Source organism: Salmo salar, chromosome 03, assembly GCF_965601325.2.
Source record: "Salmo salar chromosome 03, fSalSal1, whole genome shotgun sequence".
Taxonomy (NCBI): Eukaryota; Metazoa; Chordata; class Actinopteri; order Salmoniformes; family Salmonidae; genus Salmo; species Salmo salar.
The window spans coordinates 56,956,349-56,978,235 of NC_138293.1; positions in this window are offsets into that span (position 1 = coordinate 56,956,349).

The following is a 21,887-nucleotide window of genomic DNA, read 5'->3' on the forward strand; positions in this document are numbered from 1 at the left end:
CCCGCTCCTTGAGAGCGGCAGCTCTAGCCTTTAGCTCAGTGCGGATGCTGCCTGTAATCCATGGTTTCTGGTTGGGGTATGTACGTACGGTCACTGTGGGGACGATGTCATCGATGCACTTGTTGATGAAGCCAATGACAGATGTGGTGTACTCCTTAATGCCTTTGGAGGAATCCCGGAACATATTCCAGTCTTTGCTAGCAAAACAGTCCTGTAGCTTAGCATCTGCTTTATCTGAACACTTTTTTATTGATCGAGTCACTGGTGCTTCCTGCTTTCATTTTTGCTTGTAATCAGGAATCAGGAGGATAGAATTATGGTCAGATTTGCCAAATTGAGGGTGAGGGAGAGCTTTGTATGCATCTCTGTGTGTGGAGTATAGGTGGTCCAGAGTTCTTTTCCCTTTGGTTGCACATTTGACATGTTGATAGAAATTAGGTAAAACTGATTTAAGTTTCCCTGCATTAACCTCTATGGGCTAGGCGGGACGTAATCGTCCCACCTACGTAACAGCCAGTGTAATCCAGTGGCGCGATTTTCAAATACCTTAAAAATCCTATTACTTAAATTTCTCAAACATATGACTATTTTACAGCTATTTAAAGACAAGACTCTCGTTAACTTCTTGGGGCTCTGTGGGACGCTAGCGTGCCACCCGTGGTGCACCCTATCAACAGCAGGTGTATTTCAAGAGCGGCAAAATTGAAACCAAATTTTTCAAACATACAACTATCTTACACCCTTTGAAAGATAAACATCTCCTTAATCTAACCACGTTGTCCGATTTCCAAAAGGTTTTACGGCGAACGCATAAAGTTAGATTATGTTAGGAGAGTACATTGACAATAGCTGTGTGTAATGTTTTGTCAATTCAAAGACAGGGTCACCAAAACCATAAAACCAGCTAAAATGATGCACTAACCTTTTACAATCTCCATCAGATGACACTCCTAGGACATTATGTTAGACAATGCATGCATTTTTAGTTCTATCAAGTTCATATTTATATCCAAAAACAGCGTTTTACTATGGCATTGATGTTGAGGAAATCGTTTCCCTCCAATAACCGGCAGTCAAGTCAACACCACAAATTAAATAATTAAAATTAGAAAACATTGGTAAAATATTATATTGTCATTTAAAGAATTATAGATTTACATCTCTTGAACGCAATCAACTTGCCAGATTTAAAAATAACCTTACTGGGAAATCACACTTTGCAATAATCTGAGCACTGCGCCCAGAAAAATATGCTTTGCTATACAGACAAACGGCCATGTTGGAGAGATCTAAAATCGAAAATACTATGTAAATAACCCATTACCTTTGATTCTCTTCATCAGATGTCACTTCCCGGCATCCCAGGTCCATAACGAATGTAGTTTTGTTCAAAAAAGCTCATCATTTATATCCAAAAAGATCCGTGTTGTTAGCACATGATCTAAGCCAGCCGGACTTCTCGTCATGAACGAGGGGAAAAAATATATTTACGTTCGTTCAAACATGTCAAACGTTGTATAGCATAAATCATTAGTGCCTTTTTTAACCAGAACATGAATAATATTCAAGGTGGACGAATGCATTCTCTTTTATAACGTATTGGAACGAGGGTACCCAACATGAACTTGCGCGCCAGAGTCTAATCGGCCATCACCGTTCCATGGCTCTTGTTCGGTCAGATCTCACAGTAAAAGACTCAAAACACTTTGTAAAGGCTGGTGACATCTAGTGGAAGCAATAGGAAGTGCCAAAACATTAATCAACCCCTGTGTGTTTCAATGGCATAGGCTTAAAGGTAATTCAACACATCAGGTATCCACTTCCTGTCAGAAAATGTCTCAGGGTTTTGCCTGCCAAATGAGTTCTGTTATACTCACAGACACCATTCAAACAGTTTTAGAAACTTTAGGGTGTTTTCTATCCATATATAATAAGTATATGCATATTCTAGTTACTGGGTAGGATTAGTAACCAGATTAAATCGGGTATGTTTTTTTATCCAGCCGTGAAAATACTGCCCCCTAGCCCCAACAGGTTAATCTAACCACACTGTCCGATTTCAAAAAGGCTTTACAACGAAAGGAAAACATTAGATTATGTCAGCAGAGTACCCAGCCAGAAATAATCAGACACCCATTTTTCAAGCTAGCATATAATGTCACAAAAACCCAGAAGACAGCTAAATGCAGCACTAACCTTTGATGATCTTCATCAGATGACAACCCTAGGACATTATGTTATACAATACATGCATGTTTTGTTCAATCAAGTTCATATTTATATTAAAAAAAAGCTTTTTACATTAGCATGTGACGTTCAGAACTAGCATACCCCCCGCAAACTTCCGGGGAATTTACTAACAATTTACTAAATTACTCACGATAAACGTTCACAAAAAGCATAACAATTATTTTAAGAATTATAGATACAGAACTCCTCTATGCACTCGATATGTCCGATTTTAAAATAGCTTTTTGGTGAAAGCACATTTTGCAATATTCTAAGTACATAGCCCAGCCATCACGGGCTAGCTATTTAGACACCCGGCAAGTTTAGCCTTCACCAAAATCAGATTTACTATTATAAAAGTTTGATTACCTTTTGTTGTCTTCGTCAGAATGCACTCCCAGGACTGCTACTTCAATAACAAATGTTGGTTTGGTCCAAAATAATCCATCGTTATATCCGAATAGCGGCGTTTTGTTCGTGCGTCCCAGACACTATCCGAAATGGTAAATCAGGGTCGCGCACATGGCGCAATTCATGACAAAAAAAATCGAAATATTCCAATACCGTACCTCGAAGCATGTCAACCGCTGTTTAAAATCAATTTTTATGCAATTTATCTCGTAAAAAAGCGATAATATTCCGACCGGGAATCTCCTTTTCGTTAAACAGAGGAAAAAACACAAAGACGGGGGCAACCAGTGCACGCGCCTAAGCCCACAGTCCCTTGATCGGCCACTTGAGAAAGGCGATAATGTGTTTCAGCCTGGGGCTGAAATGACGACATTCAGGTTTTTCCCGGGCTCTGAGAGCCTATTGGAGCTGTGGGAATTGTCACGTTACCGCAGAGATCCTTTGTAATTGAATGAGATGTCAAAGAAAGACAATAAATGGTCAGACAGGCCACTTCCTGTAAAGGAATCGCTCAGGTTTTGACCTGCCATTTGAGTTCTGTTATACTCACAGACACCGTTCAAACAGTTTTAGAAACTTTGGAGTATTTTCTATCCAAAGCCACTAATTATATGCATATTCTAGTTACTGGGCAGGAGTAGTAACCAGATTAAATCGGGTACGTTTTTTATCCAGCCGTGTCAATACTGCCCCCTAGCCCTAACAGGTTAAAGTCCCTGGCTACTAGGAGCGCCTGCTCTGGGAGTGTGTTTTCTTATGGCGGAATACAGCTCATTCAATGCTATCTTAGTGCCAGCCTCTGACTGTGGTGGTATGTAAACAGCTGCAAAGAATATAGATGAAAACTCTCTCGGTAGGTAATGTGGTCTGCAGCTTATCATGAGAAACTCTACCTCAGGTGTGCAAATCTTGAGACTTCCTTAGATATCATGCACCAGCTGTTGTTTACAAAAATACATAGACCGCCGCCCCTTGTCTTACCAGACGCCGCTGTTCTATCCTGTCGGTACATCGTATAACCAGCCAGCTGTGTGTTGATATTGTCGTCGTTCAGCCATGGCTCCGTGAAGCATAAGATGTTTCAGTTTTTAATGTCCCGTTGCAAGTTTAGTCTTCCCAATAACTCGTCCATTTTATTGTCCAAAGATTGCATGTTTGCTAGCTGAATTGAGGGTAGTGGGGGTTCATTCAATCGCCTCCTACTCCTCAGAAGGCAGCCTGCCCTCCGGCCTCTCTTTCTCCGCTTCCTCTTCACACAGATCACTGGGGTCAGGGCCTGTTCCCGAGGGAGCCGTATATCCTGCGCCTCGGGCTCGTCAAAGTCGTGAAAGAAGAAAAGGGATTCTGCTAGTCCATGGTGAGCAATCGCTGTCCGATATCTAGAAGTTATTTTCGGTCATAAGAGATGGTAGTGGCAACATTATGAACAAAAATAGTACAAAAATAAGCTACAAACAACGCAGATAAACAACCAAAAAACACAAACGTCTGCCTTCTACTCCGACGACATTTTTACCTGCTATGATGAAAAGAAAAATGCATTTGAGCTTGGGGTGGGGGGTCAGTGAATGAACTGAGAGAAAAGCATGCAGGGCATTCTATGCCATTAAGAAACTAATTCAAATTGAAATACCTAATACCACATTTGAAATAGCTATTAAAATGTGTCTAAAGCTAATTGAATATGTCATTGTACCAATTGCACTTTATGGCAGCGAGGTGTTGGGTCCACTTGCAAAACAAGATTTCACCCAATGGGACAAACACCCCCATTGAAACCTTACAGAGTTCTGTAAGATTCTCTTACATGCCCAGAGGAAAACTACAAACAATGCATGCAAGGCAGAATTAGGCCAATATCCACTAATAATAAAAAGTCAAAAAAGAGCAATTAAGTTTTTGAAACATCTACAACACAGTGACCCCCTCTCATATCATTACCAAGCAAAGAAAAGTCCCCTCGTCCAGCTGGTACTGGGGCTGAGTTCACAAAAATTTTCTACTAACACACTGAAGCCTCAGGACCCAAACATCAAATCAATCAGAATAAACCAAATTACAACACAGACAACTAAACTACATTACCTATGGGGAAACACAAACAGAAACACAAAGCAAAATGTAATGCTATCTGGCCCTAAATCGACAGTATACCAAGGCAAACTATTCAAATCAAATCCAAATCAAATGTTATTTAACCATGGTTACAAAAACAAAGTACAGGCTCAGTGAGCACAGCCTTGACATTGAGAAGGCTAGACACAGGAAAACCTGGCTCCGAGTAGAGGAAAGGCTGTGGAACCACTTCACCACAGCAGAACCCGAGTCAGAGCTGCATTTCCTGACAAGCATTTTGCTTGGATTGTCTGGTAGTGGTCTGAGTAAGGAGGAGAAAACTTAAAACTAGCTGTTGTTGGCAGAGACGTTCGGACCTCTGTTTGTTAGTGGTCTACTAACCAATTTACCGCATAGTAATATCACCATGGAAAGCCAAAACTCCCACCCATGCAAACCTGCTGATTAGAAGGTCCTGTGCAGATTGTTTTTTCAACCAGCAACTATCAGGAAGTAACACTAATACATTTTTTCACACTTTAACAGTGTTAGTTGTGATACAAAACACAGGAAAAACGGAATTTTAAACAGTTTTAGTGTGGGGTCAGCTTTTTACCACCAGGTGGCACTAGAATAAATACTAAAGAATAACTCCTCTGCCTTGTAATGTACAACCAAGGAAACAATAACAGACCCAAAACACTGATTGGCTTACCTTAAAAGGGCATTCTGCAGTTGTTACATAGATATTTTTACTTTTAGATTAATGATATATACCCATTGATTCTTGAAGAATATAACTTATAAATATCTTATAAGCTTAGCCTCTATGGGCTAGGTGGGACGCAACAGCCACTGGCAGCCTGTGGCGCGATTTTCAAAACGTTAAAAATCCTATTACTTCAATTTCTCAAACATATGACTATTTTACAGCTATTTAAAGACAAGACTCTCGTTAATCTAACCACACTGTCCGATTTCAAAAAGGCTTTACAACGAAAGCAAAACATTAGATTATGTCAGCAGAGTACCAAGCCAGAAATAATCAGACACCCATTTTTCAAGCCAGCATATAATGTCACCAAAACCCAGAAGACAGCTAAATGCAGCACTCACCTTTGATGATCTTCATCAGATGACAACCCTAGGACATTATGTTATACAATACATGCATGTTTTGTTCAATCAAGTTCATATTTATATCAAAAACCAGCTTTTTACATTAGCATGTGACGTTCAGAACTAGCATACTTCCGGGGAATTCGCTAACATTTTACTAAATTACTCACGATAAACGTTCACAAAAAGCATAACAATTATTTTAAGAATTATAGATACAGACCTCCTCTATGCACTCGATATGTCCGATTTTAAAATAGCTTTTTGGTGAAAGCACATTTTGCAATATTCTAAGTACATAGCCCAGGCATCACGGGCTCGCTATTTAGACACCCGGCAAGTTTAGCACTCACCATAATCATATTTACTATTATAAAAGTTTGATTACCTTTTGTTGTCTTCGTCAGAATGCACACCCAGGACTGCTACTTCAATAACAAATGTTGGTTTGGTCCAAAATAATCCATCGTTATATCCGAATAGCGGCGTTTTGTTCGTGCGTTCCAGACACTATCCGAAATAGTAAAGAAGTGTCGCGCGCATGGCGCAATTCGTGACAATAAAATTCTAAATATTCCATTACCGTACTTCGAAGCATGTCAACCGCTGTTTAAAATCAATTTTTACGCCATTTTTCTCGTAGAAAAGCGATAATATTCCGACAGGGAATCTCCTTTTCGGCAAACAGAGGAAAAAATCCCAAAGGCGGGGGCGGTCGGGTCACGCGCATAAGCCCAGTGTCCCTTGATCGGCCACTTGAGAAAGGCGATAATATGTTTCAGCCTGGGGCTGGAATGACGACATTCTGTTTTTTCCCGGGCTCTGAGCGCCTATGGACGACGTGGGAAGTGTCACGTTAGAGCAGAGATCCTTAGTAAATGATAGAGATGGAAAAGAAGTTCAAGAAATGGTCAGACAGGCCACTTCCTGTAAAGGAATCTCTCAGGTTTTGACCTGCCATTTGAGTTCTGTTATACTCACAGACACCATTCAAACAGTTTTAGAAAATTTAGGGTGTTTTCTATCCATATGTAATAAGTATATGCATATTCTAGTTACTGGGTAGGAGTGGTAACCAGATTAAATCGGGTATGTTTTTTATCCAGCCGTGTCAATACTGCCCCCTAGCCCTAACAGGTTAACTCAACTGTTTCTTACCCCACCAAAACCCCAAATATATGCTTGTTCTTCTCCAATGTTTGTAAACAACGTAATTGTAAAGAAACACCGAATATGCCTCAGAACATGGTTAAAACCATAATTTTGATCTCATGGATTGTCAGTCCTTGCACCCATAGTTCTGTCTATGAATTTTATAGTAGTTACATTTCTCCAGCCCCATCCCTTAGCTATTTACAGTTGAAGTCGGAAGTTTACATACACTTAGGTTATATTGAAGCAACATCTCAAGACATCAGTCAGGAAGTTAAAGCTTGGTCGCAAATGGGTCTTCCAAATGGACAATGACCCCAAGCATACTTCCAAAGTTGTGGAAAAATGGCTTAAGGACAACAAAGTCAAGGTATTAGAGTGGCCATCACAAAGCCCTCAATCCGATAGAACATTTGTGGGCAGAACTGAAAAAGCGTGTGCGAACAAGGAGGCCTACAAACCTGACTCAGTTACACCAGCTCTGTCAGGAGGAATGGGACAAAATTCACCCAACTTATTGTGGGAAGCTTGTGGAAGGCTAACCGAAACGTTTGACCCAAGTTAAACAATTTGAAGACAATGCTACCAAATACTAATTGAGTGTATGTAAACTTCTGACCCACTGGGAATGTGATGAAAGAAATAAAAGCTGAAATAGATTATTCTCTCTGTTATTATTCTGACATTTCACATTCTTAAAATAAAGTGGTGATCTTAACTGACCTAAGACGGGGAATTGTTACTTGGATTAATTGTCAGGAATTGCGAAAAACTGAGTTTAAATGCATTTGGCTAAGGTGTATGTAAACGTCCGACTTCAACTGTATATAAACAGTGTCAGGGTGCACCGCTTTGATATTGTTTGAACCACAGATTGCCACTTTAAATTCCAAAGACTAGAATGGAAGGAGCCCTATTGTTTTGTAACCATAACAGTAAGTCTGTTATGACAAGCCAACTTCACAGAGCCTATATGTTATGACATCTTCGAAGAGTTCACACTGCTGGTAAATCTACAATGGATTCCCTGACCTTTTCAGCTGCTCACGAAATGTTTTCATACTCCCGTGTGTTATGCTACGACTTCTCTTTAACTAAGAAGAATGAGTGTCTTCAAGGAGAAATGATAAGACAAGAGGTTGTATCAAGTGATCAAATTATTAGAGATACAAGACTACTGAATGTCTAACTAAATAAGACTCCCACATCAATCTCGAAAGCAGAAGGTCACTTTGAACTTCGCTGCCATACAAGTTGTCTTACTACCTTTTTTTCTGTAGATTTTGTGTTTTTTTTCTTTTTTTTTCTGTAGATTTTGTGATTTTCCATGTATACCATATGAATTCAGGAAGAATTCTCCATTGAATTCTCCACTGAATTCTCTATTGAATTCTCCATTGATATTTACATATTGTCCTCAGCCAAAGTCCTAACATTGCACTTGTATAAGACTCTGGTACCTGGGCAATGGAGCGCGTGTGAGTCTCGGTCTGTTTGAGGCTCCCCTGCCTGTCTGTCTGTCTGTTTTTCACCTTCCTCCTCAGCTTGTGCCCAAATGGTTGATGAAGCTACAATGAGAGAGAGAGAGAGAGAGAGAGACAGAGGGAGAGAGAGGGAAATTAAAAAACTTAACCAGCATACAGTAATTCTACAAATGCTGAGCTTGTCTTGGAACAGGTCCACCCTGGAATCGGAGGATGTGGGGCCAAGTCAAGTGTGTCTGTCCTCTTTATTTGTGTGGATTAGAACCAGAGCCCGGAGGAAAGGGTTGACAACACTGTAATCGTAACCAAGATACAAACTAGCCTAAATGAGAGGGAGGAAACATATGGAAGCACTTCTATTTGAGGCAATAGGGATAACCAGTGTCATGACTTTGCCCTGTTGGGTGAGGGCCAAAACACCCACTTTCTCTCTCTCCTCCCACCGGTTTCTCTCTCTCCCCCTCCCATAAATACCGAAACTCTCCCTCTCCACTCTACAGAATGGACTTTTGGAAAGCCCTTTGTTACCACATGTCACGTTGATGTAAAGGGATCGGGAGACAGGTGCAGGAATGCGTAGTAGGGGTTTTTATTGACCCAAATCACACGGTGCCATGTAAAGGCACGGGTACGAAGACCACACAAACATGTATACAAAACACAGGGTTGAAACCCAAACAAAAGAGCGAGGAGTTCCTCTAATAAATACACCGGGGCAAGACCTGTAACATACACGCACACAATGATTCTACACGGGACGAGACTCGTAATCATCTTCGCAATACAAGCAGCATCGAAAGACAAAACACAGCACAGGTACTCACACGACCAACGGACATTGTAACAAAAATTGACAGCCCAATGGAAACCAAAGGGCACATTTAAACAATTACAATCAGGGAAATGGGGACCAGGTGTGCGTAATGACACAGTTCTGGAGGGATCCGTGACACCACAGAGAAAGACTCTACAGGATGGTAACATCAGAAAGTTGAACAATGAGACAATATTTCTGTAATGGAAGGGTCCGTTGGTACTTAAAGAATATGATGTCAGATCAGTCATTGTTTTGGTGGATTGTTACTCATGATAGGATGACATAATTGTATCTTTGAAAGTCTACGCATTAAAGTTATCAGATGTACATCAAAATGTTGCAAAACTTATGTGATTAAACATGAAACTATTTGTGAGAAGATAAAATGTAATTTTAGCTTCTAAATGAGAGAACTGCTCAATCATTAAACCCACCCACAGGAGCACAGCCATTGGTTAGATGGATGAAACAGCCCCTTCTCCTCCCCAGTACAAAAGCACCCGTAACGATCATTAACATTTAGTTCCAGAAATGTGAGGACTGCTGTCCTAACGTTTAGAAGGGTGAATTTCAACGTGGAGGTAACGATCACCACGCTGGAATGGTGAATATCAACTAGACCAGCCAGAATACAGCACAAGCTGATTATGGCAACTTGGAAGGAACTTTGAACTATTATTCACTGAAGAAGAAGTGATACATTCTAGACGTTGAGTTATCAGCTGCAGCTGTAAATGTACGTGTACTAGGAAAGGACAGACAATCTCCTAAGAACGACAGGGTACTTCAACGTATGCGCTCTACAACACTACGACCAGAAAGATTCTTCAAAGGACAATGGCGATCTCTGCTGGGGACACCAGTCTTCCATCTTCAACCAATCTATCGAAGCGCAGCTCAGAGTAAATATATATCTTGCATTTTCCTTTTCCGAATGGGCGGTTATTAGAATGCATAAGATTCTGTATTTACGGTAGGATAGCTTCTCAAGGACCGATAGAGACCCAATTCCTTTGTCCCTCAGTCTTCCCGCTCTTTCATTCAAACCCAACCCCCTTCCTTTGTGTAACCAACCGTCATATTGGATTAGTCCACCAGGGACTTTTCATGACATGATTAGTAATCGATGTATGATCTATCCTGTGTATGCATATGTAAGTCTGTGTGATTATTTATTAAATAAATAATTAAGCCCATTTGTGTATTGCCAATTCAAATTGTTAGCCAGGGTTTGTGCAGATAACCAAGTACTTTACGACAATCAGAATGAGACTGAATAAGGTGATGATTAATGATTGACTGTTATTGATATAAAAGATCTTCAGATCTTTAAAAGAGTTTATTTGGAAGACAGCAGCTCTATAAACACTCTTCCGTGGTGCCCCAGGTTATTAACCTCTCTGGGCTAGGTGGCACCAAATCGTCCCACCTACGTAACAGCCAGTGTAATCCCGTGGTGCGTTATTCAAAAACCTCCAAAATGCAAAAACTTCAATTTTTCAAACATATGACTATTTTACACCATTTTAAAGACAAGACTCTCGTTAATCTAACCACACTGTCCGATTTCAAAAAGGCTTTACAATGAAAGCAAAACATTAGATTATGTCAGCAGAGTACCCAGCCAGAAATAATCAGACACCCATTTTTCAAGCTAGCATATAATGTCACATAAACCCAAACCACAGCTAAATGCAGCACTAACCTTTGATGATCTTCATCAGATGACAACCCTAGGACATTATGTTATACAATACATGCATGTTTTGTTCAATCAAGTTCATATTTATATCAAAAACCAGCTTTTTACATTAGCATGTGACTAGCATGTGACTAGCATTCCCACCGAACACTGCCGGTGAATTTACTAAATTACTCACGATAAACGTTAACAAAAAGCATAACAATGATTAAAAAAATTATAGATACAGAACTCCTCTATGCACTCGATATGTCCGATTTTAAAATAGCTTTTCGGTGAAAGCACATTTTTAAATATTCTCAGTAGATAGCCAGGCATCACAGGCCTAGCTATTTAGACACCCAGCAAGTTTAGCACTCACCAAAGTCAGCTTTACTATAAGAAAAATGTTATTACGTTTGCTGTCTTCATCAGAATGCACTCCCAGGACTTCTACTTCAATAACAAATGTTTTTTTGGTTCAAAATAATCCATAGTTATATCCAAACAGCGGCGTTTTGTTCGTGCGTTCAAGACACTATCCGAAAGGGTAAATAAGGGTGACGAGCATGGCGCAATTCGTCACAAAAAAATTCTAAATATTCCATTACCGTACTTCGAAGCATGTCAACCGCTGTTTAAAATCAATTTTTATGCCATTTTTCTCATAAAAAAGCGATAATAATTCCGACCGGGACTCTGCGTTTAGGTAAACAGACGAAAAATAAAGCATTCGGTCGACTCGTGCACGCGCCTAAGCCCATAGTACTCTGATCGGCCACTATCCAAACGCGATAAAGTGTTTCAGCCAGAGCCTGCCTCGATATCGTTCAGCTTTTTCCCGGGCTCTGAGAACCTATGGGAGCCGTAGGAAGTGTCACGTTAGAGCAAAGATCCTAAGTCGTCAATAAAAACAGCCTAGATGAAACACATCTTGTCAGACAGGCCACTTCCTGCATGGAATCTTCTCAGGTTTTGGCCTGCCATTTGAGTTCTGTTATACTTACTTACACCATTCAAACAGTTTTAGAAACTTTAGGGTGTTTTCTATCCAAAGCCAATAATTATATGCATATTCTAGTTACTGGGCAGGAGTAGTAACCAGATTAAATCGGGTACGTTTTTTATCCAGCCGTGTCAATACTGCCCCCTAGCCCTAACAGGTTAATGAGTTAATTGTTGCATGGTTTAATTCTATCATGTAATCAATTAAACTTTAGGTAATCGATATGATAAAATAGCCTGTCATCTCATTTAATCATAGTCAGAGACACGACACCATGGACAAATGTGGATCGTGTTCCAAAGATCCATTTTATTTCCCATTCACTGCAGATGATGTGGTGGACTTGAAAGAAGGTTATTGGGTAGGTTATTAAAAACAATACAGACAAACCTAGAGCAGTGAGAACATGCAGAGCAAAATATGACAAGCAACATGTAGCACACTGACAGACCAAAATACATAAAAGCAAAAAGCAAGCTACCGACAACAGACAACATGGAAAGCGGCAATACATACAGTTGAAGTCGGAAGTTAACATACACTTAGGTTGGAGTCATTAAAACTTGTTTTTCAACCACATTTCTTGTTTACAAACTATAGTTTTGGCAAGTTGTTTAGGACATCTACTTTGTGCATGACACAAGTGATTTTTCCAACAATTGTTTACAGACAGATTATTTCACTTATAATTCACTGTATCACAATTCCAGTGGGTCAGAAGTTTACATACACTAAGTTGACTGTGCCTTAAACAGCTTGGAAAATTTCAGAAAATAATGTCATGGCATTAGAAGCTTCTGATAGGCTAATTGACATAATTGAGTCAATTGGAGGTGTACCTGTGGATGTATTTCAAAGCCTACCTTCAAATTCAGTGCCTCTTTGCTTGACATCATGGGAAAATCAAAATAAATCGGCCAATTTCCAAACGCCTGAAGGTACCACGTTCATCTGTACAAACAATAGTATGCAAGTATAAACACCATGGGACCACGCAGCCGTCATACCGCTCAGGAAGGAGGTGCGTTCTGTCTCCCAGAGATTAACGTACTTTGGTGCGAAAAGTGCAAATCAATCCCAGAACAACAGCAAAAGACCTTGTGAAGATGCTGGAGGAAACAGGTACAACATTATCTATATCCACAGTAAAATGAGTCATATACAGTATCAACATAACCTAAAAGGCCGCTCAGCAAGAAAGAAGCCACTGCTCCAAAACTACGGTTTGCAACTGCACATGGGGAGAAATATCGTACTTTTTGGAGAAATGTCCTCTGGTCTGATGAAACAAAAATAGAACTGTTTGGCCATAATGACCATCATTATGTTTGGAGGAAAAAGGGGGAGGCTTGCAAGCCGAAGAACACCATCCCAACCGTGAAGCACGGGAGTGGCAGCATCATGTTGTGGGGGTGCTTTGCTGCAGGAGGGACGGGTGCACTTCACAAAATAGATGGCATCATGAGGAAAGAAAATGATGTTGATATATTGAAGCAACATCTCAAGACATCAGTCAGGAAGTTAAAGCTCGGTCGCAAATGGGTCTTCCAAATGGACAATGACCCCGAGCATACTTCCAAAGTTGTGGCAAAATGGCTCGTGGACAACAAAGTCAAGGTACTGGAGTGGCCATCACAAAGCCATGACCTCAATCCCATAGAAAATTTGTGGGCAGAACTGAAAAAGTGTGTGCGAGCAAAGAGGCCTACCAACCTGACTCAGTTACACCAGCTCTGTCAGGAGGAATGGGCCAAAATTCACCAAACTTATTGTGGGAAGATTGTGGAAGGCTACCCAAAACTTTTGACCCACTGGGAATATGATGAAAGAAATAAAAGCTGAAATAAATCATTCTCTCAAATATTATTCTGACATTTCACATTCTTAAAATAAAGTGGTGATCCTAACTGACCTAAAACAGGGAATCTTTACAAGGATTAAATGTCAGGAATTGTGAAAAACTGAGTTTAACCTATTATGGCTTGATTCCTGTTAGCTAGATTGATATGACGACAGCCAGTGAAAGTGCACGGCGGCATATTCAAAACAACAACAATCTCATAATATTTTTTTTTCAAACATACAAGTATTATACACCATTTTAAAGATAAGATTCTCCTTAATCGAACCACAGTGTCCGATTTCAAAAAGGCTTTACGGTGAAAGCAAAACATTAGATTATGTTAGGACAGCACCAAAACAAGAAAAATCACACAGCCATTTTCCAAGCAAGCAGAGGCATCACAAAAACCAGAAAGTCAGCTAAAATCAATTACTAACCTTTGATGATCTTCATCAGATGACACTCCCAGGACTCAATGTTACAAAATACATGTATGTTTTGTTCGATAAAGTTCATATTTATATCCATAAACCCCATTTTACATTGGTGCGTGATGTTCAGAAAATGTATTCCCACCAAAACTTCCGGTGAATGAGCACATCAATTTACAAAAATACTCATCATAAACGTTGATTAAATTTACAACAGTTATTGAAAGAATTATAGTTATACTACTCCTTAATGCTACCGATGTGTCAGATTTTAAAATAGCTTTTCGGCGAAAGCACATTTGTCAATATTCTGAGTACAGAGCTCAACCATCAAAGCAAGCTATACAGATACCAGCAAAGTTCTGGAGTCAACTAAACTCAGAATTAGTATTATAAATATTCCCTTGCCTTTGCTGATCTTGGTCGGAATGCACTACCAGGACACCTACTTCCACAAGAAATGTAATTTTTTTTCGAAATACTTCATATTTATGTCCAAATTCCTCCGTTTTGTTCGTGCGTACAGATCACTATCCAAAGGCATAACGCGTGTGCGTAAAATAAGAGACAAAAAGTCAAATAGTTCCATTACCGTTCGTAGAAACATGTCAAACGATGTTTACAATCAATCCTTAGGGTCGTTTTAAAATAAAACGTTGATAATATTCCAACCGGACAATAGCGTATTCATTACAGAAGACGAAGTATGAGCGGCGCACAGCGTGAAAGCGCAGTAAACAACTCACTGCTCCCAGGCAGTCCACTGATAGACTGAGCTCCTATTCTCTGCCCAGTAACAGGAGACGCATGAAAGACATTTCTAAAGGCTGTTGACAGCCAATGGAAGTCTTAGGAAGTGCAAAATGACCCCACAGACACTGTAGTTTGAACAGGGATTAGATAGAAGAACTACAAATCACTTCCTGGTTGGATTTCTTCTCAGGTTTTTGCCTGCCATATGAGTTCTGTTATACTCACAGACATAATTCAAACAGTTTTAGAAACTTCTGAGTGTTTTCTATCCAAATCTACTAATAATATGCATATCTCAGTTTCTGGGAGTGAGTAGTAGGCAGTTTACTCTGGGCACGTCAGTCATCCAAGCGACTCAATACTGCCACCATCCATAAGAAGTTAAATGTATTTGGCTACGGTGTATGTAAACTTCCGACTTCAACTGTAGCTAAGTCTAACTGTCCTTTAGCTATGTTTTTATGTTTATTTGTGATTGTGCGATAGGTGGTGCAGTTATGTGTGTCTGATGGCAGTGTTTTCCAGACATGGGACGCTCTCACAGTGAAAGCAGTCTGACTATGTGTTTTTTTCCTTAACCTGTTTGGGATAGGGGGCAGTATTTTCACGGCCGAATAAAAAACGTACCCGATTTAATCTGATTATTACTCCTGCCCAGAAACTAGAATATGCATATAATTATTAGCTTAGGAGTGTCATCTGATGAAGATTGTTAAAGCTTAGTGCCTAATTTTAGCTGTATATCTGGTTTTGTGACGGCTATCCGTGCTTGGAAAATGGCTGTTTGTTTTTTTTTGCTAAGGTGCTATTCTAAAATGATCTAATGTTTTGCTTTCACCGTAAAGCCTTTTTGAAATCGGACAATGTGGTTGGATTAACAACAAGAGTATCTTTAAAATGCCGTATAATACTTGAATTTTAATTTTGTCAGAATGCACTCCCAGGACTTCTACTTCAACCAGAAATTTTGTTTTGGTTCAAAATAATCCATAGTTATGTTCAAATATCCTCCGTTTTGTTCGTGCGTTCAGGTCCCTATCCGAAGGGTGATGCGCGGACGCATGTCGTGACAAAACATTTCAAAATATTCCATTACCGTACTTAGAAGCATGTCAAACGCTGTTTAAAATCATTTTTTTATGCTATTTTTCTCGTAAAATAGCGATAATATTCCAAACGGGCGACGTTGTTTTCGTTCAAAGGCTGAAAGAAAAACATGGCCACTTCTCGGGGCCGCGCATCTCCTGTCTCTGAGCCACCAGCCTGACCACTCACAAACAGCGCTCCTGTACCTAGCCCAGAGACAGCAGAGATCTCATTCCACTTTCTGGCGCCTTCAGAGAGCCTATGGGAGCCTTAGAAATTGTCACGTTACAGCAGAGATCCTGTATTTTGGACAGAGATGCCACAGAAGCACAAGAAATGGTCAGAGAGGGCACTTCCTGTATGGAATCTTCTCAGGTTTTGGCCTGCCATATGAGTTCTGTTATACTCACAGACACCATTCAAACAGTTTTATAAACTTTAGCGTGTTTTCTATCCAAATCTACCAATTATATGCATATTCTCGTTTCTGGAGAAGAGTAGTAACCTGTTTAAATCGGGTACGTTTTTTATCCGGCCGTGAAAATACTGCCCCCTACCCTAGAGAGGTTAACTAAGCCCACATTAACAGGTCCTTGGGACCACAACATGGAGGGAACAGCTTCTATACTGTCTATAATTTAACTATGCTGGTCTCCACTCAGTAACTGTTTTCTAACCATTCTGTGTCCCTTCTATCTTCTCCTTCTCCTGGCCCCCTCCTCTCTTCCTACTACTCCCAAACCATCAAGGTCTCAGCATAGTGCGGGGAATCCTTCACTGTCAGCCTTTCTCTCTGTTCTTTCTTAAGTGTCTTTTCTTTCCCATAAACAGTCATTGTCAAACATGGTTTCTGTTTCCAAATATTGACTAACTGTCTCACTGTCTCCCTGTTTACATTCGTGGACCTTGAAAAATCAACATGTCTATGGTAGTTATCTCTAAGATTATTACATAGTTGATTAAGTTTATCTCGATACTATCAATGATCCTGGATCACCACGGATGTCATATATCCCTGTCCTGTTGGCTACGGTGTATTATTACCATTATTAAACTTATTCTTGCTAACTTTATAACCTTATCAATTAAAAAATATATGATAATACTATAATATCAATTTTACCGCCTTGTTGTGTTAATTTTTACACAGAAATATAATGTTGTGTTAAATTTCACACAAAGATATCATCTATATATAACAACAGCTAACTACCTAAGGGAAAATAAAACTTAGCTAGGTAATGTATAAAAATACTACTTCTGGTCAAAAGATAAAATACAATTTCAAATAACATAATCAGATCAAAAAACTACTCTGAAAAACTCCATAAAGAAAAGTTATTGTGGTCATAGGAAAATAGACTTAAGGAGGCCTACCCTTAGTCAAAGGCTATGCCCTTTCTTTATTCTCATTGGTTCAAATTACAAATATGTCTAAGAACTTTAAACTCCATCATAATTATCAATTACACAAATTACATTACAATGAATATTACAAATGACCTTAAATTCATTATCCAAATGGCTTTCCAATGAGGCTGATCAAACCACAAAGGAAAGTCATGATAGAGGTCATAACTTATACCACCCCTTCAAAGAAGTGTTTCTTAATATATTAGACAAATTAAAGAAAAACGGTCAAACATTTTATACATGTTGTATCCCAGGTTCCCAGAACATTCCTTTATCAAAATTATTCACGTGTTTAATTAAAACTCAGAAAATAAAACTTCTAAAATTCCATGTGCCCCTTTAAGATATCGTAGCACTAAGGCAAATGGAAATCTCACCAAACCCAAAAGAAATAGTACACACGAATAGTATTTTAAAAACACCAAGTTATACACTATTTGTTGTGTGTGGGTATTTGCAAACCCCAAGTTAAAAACAAACAAAACATTTCCAGGCCTTTTAAATTTGGTAGAAATATGCCTCTATCTCACTCACTCTCCCTACATGTCCCAAAGGTCAATAAGATTAAAAGCAAACTTTACAACTTTCTCTTCTCTTTCGGCTTCACACTTATGAAATGTCCAAGACTTTAAAAAGAACATGTAAATCGCCAAATTGATAAAATACATCAGTCAACCCTTTTAGAATAAAAAAAAAACACATTTCGGTGGGCACAACTCTATCACAATTACCTATCCGCTTATTATTAGAATTCATTAGATTTAGGTAACTGTCTCTTCTTTGATTCAGTCATTTAAATCCGACTCCATTCTCAATATGTTATTTTCAGCAGACCATTTAGGCAACAGACAACGTATTACATCGAAATCGGCCTCGCTATTATTTTGAATGAATTAGTCTTTCAATTTAAACTAAACAAGCTATTAGAATGTTCAGTATATATCATAAACAAACACTAACGACCGTATCTTTCCAGGCAAAACATACCAATAGTTGAATTACAATCAGAAAGCCAGATTTTAGTCCATTGGTGCATAGGCCGAGATACGAAACCAAACCTCCTGTGTGGCAGGCAAGAATTCTACCACTGAACCACCAAAACTATTGAAATGATGAAGACTCCCAGCAAAAAACCCTATTTATGAAATTGTTTGTTGTCGTAAAATCAGGCACGTACTACCGAGACAATTCCCAGAAAATAGCCCTCATTTAAAGGTCCAAGCATTACTCCGATGATGATTCTCATTACTCTCGCTCTCGTTGTCTCTGTCTCTCCCTTTCTCTCCCGATTGTCACGCCTGTCCTTCCCCTTATGTTTGCAGTTTCAGTGGTTGTGTCCTACTTGGTCACAATGTTTACAGGGAGCCTTACACTCCCGGGCGAAATGTCCTGTCTTATCGCAATTGAAACACTTTCTATCGTCTAATCCTGTCCATTTTTTCCCTTCTCTCTTAGGTCCCTTTAGCCTCCTTTATGCTTATTTGTTTGATCATTAATTCTAGTTTTTCTATATTTAAACGTCCATCAAATTCATACTTCTTTCTCCATTTCGGGCCAAAATAAATGTTTAATTTATCCTTGGCCTCCATATATCTCTCATCTCCGGTTAATTCCGGAATCACCTTAGAGGATTTAGCATCCATGTTTATTCAATTACTATTGTTGTTATTATGTTTATTCTCACAATCTATGTGTGTGTTTCTATAATCTGTTATGATCCTTAATCTCACAATTTATATGTATGTTCTTTTACTTTTTATGTTGATAAATACCTCCCGTTGATTTCCTAAAGGATCTTAGAATAATTATTTTTATGACTTTTGATAGATTGTTAGGTCTCACACGTATACAACTCCAGAACTCTTACGTTCAATAAGCTATTTCCCAGGGGTTTTAAGGTCCTGGTTAACAGCCTATTTTACCGTTGTTTCTTATGACTTTCGACTGGTTAATATATCTATCTTAGACGCAAGTAATTATCTTCTTATCCTCATTGAACACTTCTATGTGTGGGCTTTTTAAAATCTGAAATAATTATATCTGTATGTATCTCTACCTCCTATGTGTGTGCTTTTACTTCCTACTGTTATTGTACTTAATCTCACTTACTCCCGTTAGTTTTAGACTAACGTAACTTATTTAGTTTATTTTGGTAATGGCCTCAACTACCCTGAGTCATTTCGCACCCAAACTTACTTACTCAAAATGTCTTACTGGGATCTGTAATCCAGTGCCGCCAACACTAACATAGATACTTTTGTCTTACACTTTCTCTACATTAGATTATATGGACGGTATACCCAATACAAATCTTACTTACTGTTCGTTTTACAGTTAAAATCCTCCCTCACATTTATCTTGACCAATGCTTTATAGGAATTTACTCCAGTCCATTCTAAGTCAATTTTAGTAAGTTTAGAATTTAACCCCAAACTAATGAATAAAGATTACTGACCTTATCCTTGCAGCTGAGATTTCAATGTAGGTTGGATCTCGTCACCGTTTATGTTGTGCACCAGTTCGCCACCAGCCTGTAAAGAACCCTCAGAATGTGGCCAGGTCTTTAATCTACGGATATTTCATCCACCCGTGCATGGTTTTCGGCGCTCCCATGGGACGACAGAAGCAGGTGTTGAGATCCGGGTCGAAGGACCAAGCTGTCACGAGAATTTTCAATCCCAATGATTATAAATAACAATTATTTAACCTTTGACCAATCCCCGAAGTTTGTAAGACCCTGGGTTGAATAATAATTAGGCAAAGACTCAGCTTCTGCAAAAAGTCCGTAAGGTTTATTCAGAGAACGTTCTAAAGCCATATAATGCGCACAGCCTTTTATATAACTCCCACAAGCGCCTACAAGTCTACAAGCGCATCTGTTCCTCCCTGGGTGGAGGAACTTTATCTCCTGTCCTTGGTCTCACAGTACCAAAACATGTCTGTTGTCAGTTCCTCCTTATCACACACAAACACAATGTTCCCACTGTCTCACAATATTATAGTATTATGTCTAAACCCATTGTCTAAGCTTCTGTAACTATTAGGGTGAAATACTTTAGTTATTACTCTTAATGTCATTCAGATTCTCTTATCATTACTTTAAACATATAAATTCCCTTATCATATCCCCAATTGGTAGTTACAGTCTTGTCCCATTGTCCCAGAGCCATGTGTCCATCCGAAACACAACCCCGCCAAGCCACACTGCTTCTTGACACACTGCTCGCTTAACCCGGAAGCCAGCAGCACCAATGTGTCGAGGGAGACACGTACTGTACAGCTGTTGACCAAAGTCAGCGTGCATGCACCCGGCCACCACAAGGAGTTGCTAGAGTGGGACAAGGACATCCCAGACGGCCAAACCCTCCCCTAACCCAGATGATGCTGGGCCAATTGTGCGCCGTATCATGGGTCTCCCAGTTGGCTACGTCACAGCTCAGGATCGAACCCGTATCTGTAGTGTCGCCTCCAGCACTGCAATGCAGTGCCTTAGACCGCTACACCATTCGGGAGGCCCTTTCACCTTCTTTTTGAAAGAGAGGTTGGAATCAAGTATGATGCCATGGTACTTAAAAACGGATACCACCTGGAGCTTCTCCCCTGACACAGACATCTGGCTCAGTAGCATCAGTTGCCCTCTTTGTAAAGAACATGCTAACTGTTGTTTTTTCCCTCACATTTAAATGCAAACTGAGCCTCTTTGTAACATGGACCATTAAAGTGGTGAGTTCTTGTGCAGCCTGTTGTTTGCTCTTTGCATGCACATAATTTTATGATTGACAGGGGGGTAATTTCAAAAGGGGATATTGGACAAGAGAAGGCTACTCGTAGGTAACATACATTCATAGTCCGAGATATGAAACAGAAACAAATCTTTATATCTCAGCAAAAATCTTTCTCAAGTTTGTTGAATGCCACAACCATATGAACTACTGCATTGATGTCCAAGTTTCGGTAGACACTCCAAAGAACAAACACACGGACACAAGATCAAATAATGTTTGCCACATCATAAAAAGGAATGAGTTCTGACTGTTGGAATGCTGATTATGTCACAAATTGCACCCTATTCCATATATAGTGCACTACATTTGGGATGCAGCCTCTACCTTCTGGTTATTGGTGGGCAATTCAGTTGAGTAGAGACAAGGAGCGAGTCTAGAGAGGGTTATGGAGGTTCTTTTGAGATGAGAAAATGAGAGGTCAACTAGGGGTCAGTGGTTAAGGCCTAGGTGTGTCAGAACAAACTGTATAAAGGTCAATGATATGACTGAGGAGGCTCATGCTGAAGATTTTAATTTGCAATCTCACCATCCCCAAATATAAATAATTGATTGGACATCTGGTGTTTTTGTATTATTTATTCATATAGGCCTGGAATAAATCAAAGGATAGTCAATGAAACAA